This window comes from Neltuma alba, unplaced genomic scaffold (genome assembly GCF_004799145.2).
Source record: "Neltuma alba isolate B1F8T4 unplaced genomic scaffold, ASM479914v2 tig00013687_pilon, whole genome shotgun sequence".
Classification (NCBI taxonomy): Eukaryota; Viridiplantae; Streptophyta; class Magnoliopsida; order Fabales; family Fabaceae; genus Neltuma; species Neltuma alba.
In genome coordinates, this window is record NW_021637852.1 from 91598 (window position 1) to 94836 (window position 3239).

The 3239-nt window shown below is 41.4% G+C and overlaps 1 pseudogene; it reads left to right on the forward strand.

Annotated features, from left to right (window-relative positions):
• Positions 1–1232: 1232 nt before the first annotated feature.
• Positions 1233–2751, forward strand: LOC114738793 (receptor-like protein kinase FERONIA; annotated as a pseudogene).
• The last annotated feature ends 488 nt before the right edge of the window (positions 2752–3239 follow it).

Sequence of the window (3239 nt, forward strand, 5' to 3'; positions counted from 1 at the left end):
GAGAAAGAAACAGCACTGTCTCTTTGAATAAAATATCAGACGCCTCGATAATTGTCTCACGGGACTCTCTGCTGTAACTTCTCTGTTCAGCTTTTGATAAATCGCCTCTAAGCTCTGATTCTCTTCATATTCACTAACCTACCAGCGACCACCATGTCCTTCAACTTATTCTTCTTCGTCCAACTCATTTTAACTGTGCACGTCACTTCCTACATACCGGTAGATCATCTCGCCGTCAGCTGTGGTAACTCCGGCAATATTCTGTCTGTTAATAAGCAGACCTGGACCGGAGACAACAATGGCTTCACTCTTTTTTCTCTCATCGACCCCAACGTCGACACAATCTCGGTCAAAGTCGATGCACCAGTCAACAGAACAAGCCCTTACGGCGCCGCACGCCTCTCTCGCTCTGAATTCTCCTAGGCCTTTCGGGTCACCAAGGGCCGCAAGTTTATTCGCCTGTACTTTTACCCGTATTCTTACGGCCACAACTTCCTTCTCTCGGACTCTCTCTTCTCCGTCAAAGCAGGATCTTTCACCCTTCTTAAGGACTTCAATGCTTCACTTGAGACCCATGACGCTGCCCAAGAAACCATTTCACGAGAGTACTGTGTCTGTGTTGAGCAAGGTCAGACGCTAAAGGAGACCTTCTTGCCCAATCTGTCTCATCCGAACGCTTACACTTTTGTCAAAGGGATCGAGGTCATCTCTATGCCTAGCGATCTTTATTACACCAGTCCAGACAACCTGCAAGGTATCCAATTGAAAGATGGACCCAGGCTTCCTGTTGAAAACAACAGTTTTCTTGAGTCCATGTACAGAATTAACGTTGGTGGGAGGCAGATTCCTCCCCAAGATGATACTGGTATGCTTCGTGAGTGGGACCAGGATCTTTCGTACTTGGAGATAGAGCGGCCGTCCAGTGTATCGGCAGCTTTTGGTGTGAATCTAGCCTACAGCGATGATCAAGATTATTTTGCACCGGATGAAGTGTATAAGACTGTCAGAAATTACGAGATGAAAGAAACGTCCAAATTTAATGTGACTTGGGAGTTTGAAGTGGACTCTTAAGTTTTTTTATCCGGTGAGATTACATTTCTGTGAGTTTGACAAAGCAGTAAAAAATGTTGGAGACAGAGTTTTTCAGATCTTTATAGATGATCATTTAGCGGAGGGTTACGCCGATGTGCTCCAATGGAGTGGCAACCTGCTGGTTCCCGTCCATAGGGACTACACTGTGTGGATGCAGAGCAAAGGAAACACAACGAAGTTGAATCTTCCAATTAAGTTGCAACCACTTCCCATTATTGCAAGAAGCACACGTAAAAGCACTTACAGAGACGTGTTATTGAATGGTGTTGAAGTTTTCAAAATAAGTGACGTCCCACGCTCATCTCCCTCACTGCCATCATCCTCGTCGCAAATGAACACAAGGAGAATGATACCCATAGTTGTTGGGGCAGCTTTGGGCTTCCTTATTCTATCCCTTATTGTTTGTCTAATACACTGGCAACAAAAAACAGTAGCCGAGTCTAAAGCAAGCAAAGCCCCAGGGACACCATTAGTGCCATTGGATTTGTGTCGGTGCTTTTCAATAATTGGGGTGAAAGAAGCCACTGATAATTTCGATGATAGCTTAGTAATAGGTGTTGGAGGGTTTGGTAATGTCTATAAAGGTCAAATTGATAATGGTTCAGTTTCTGTGGCAATCAAACGGCTCAAAGAAGGTTCACAACAAGGGCTTAGAGAGTTCCAAACTGAGATTGAAATGCTCTCTTAGCTTCGTCACCATCATTTGGTGTCTCTTATGGGTTATTGCACAGATAGCAATGAGATGATCCTTGTCTACGAGTTCATGGCTCGTGGGACCCTATTTGACCATCTCTACGAGTCTGATCAGCGCCTACTTTCTTGGCGTCAAAGGCTGGAGATTTGTCTGGGTGCAGCACGGGGACTGCACTATTTACATACAGGTGCAAAGCATGCTATCATTCACCGTGACATCAAATCGACAAACATCCTGATAGATGAGAACTAGATGGCCAAGATTTCAGATTTTGGACTCTCCAAAATAGGACCCTCGGGAATCACGAGATCCAACATTAACATAAGCACAGTAGTGAAAGGAAGCTTCGGATATTTGGATCCAGAATATTACATGTGTCAAAGATTGACGGAGAAGTCAGATGTGTACTCATTTGGAGTTGTCCTTCGAGAGACTTTGTGTGGGAGGCCTCCTATCCTACGTGGGGTGGAGAGGCAGCAACAAAACCTGGTAGAGTGGGTTCGAAGATGTGTTAATGAGAATGAGATTTATGAAACTGTAGATCCATTCATCAGGGAAAGCATAACGCCAGAGTGCTTGAAGGAATACACAGAGATTGCATTACAATGCTTAGCTGAAGATGGGAATAAACGACCTTCCATGGGCGATTTGATGTTGGGCCTCGAGTCAATGACGGAGACGCTGAACAGAGCAAAGAAGCTAGAGCTTGGTGGGGTTCTAAACAAAGAGATTACTTTTGAAGAAGGGCAGGCTTTTAATGGTTGGTGGCCATTTTCAACTTTGTGTGGTCCTTCAGTGTTCACCAACATCAAAGGTATTGACTGCATGCACAATCACTACAGTATGTTCTTTTTTTTTTTTAGTGAATCTTCCAAGCAAGATGCAAAATGCAATTGTAATTAAACAAAAGGCACTTGTTGGCCACATATATATAGTTTTAAATGGGGAAAATTCCAAAAAAGTAATTTTTGAATTTCAAAATCCTAAAAAATCACATGAATTTAACAAATTCCAAATTCGTCATTATTACTAAATTAAAAATTTGAAATGTTGGTAAATTTACAATTTTATGCTTTATTTTTTAAAAAAGAAATCTTAAGCTCTCCTCACCGGCTGTCGACAACCCATGCTGGAGTTTAAGTGGGTTGTTGGGCACTGAAGCTACAGCAATTAGCAACTTTTTTTTTTTTTCGGAGATTGTTTCAACATATGTAATATGATTAACACCTTTTATGGCAATATCCACAATTCCATAAATACTACTAAACACATATTTTTTTTACATGTTTAAACTCACATTTTTTTCAATAGTTGTAACATGATTAACAACTCTTATAATGATATTCATAACTCCGTTAACGCCATTAACAATGTGTTTTTTTAGGTTTTTAAGTTAGGATTTTTTTTAAAACATTTATAATGTGAATGTCAACTCTTAATCTCTGATAATAAT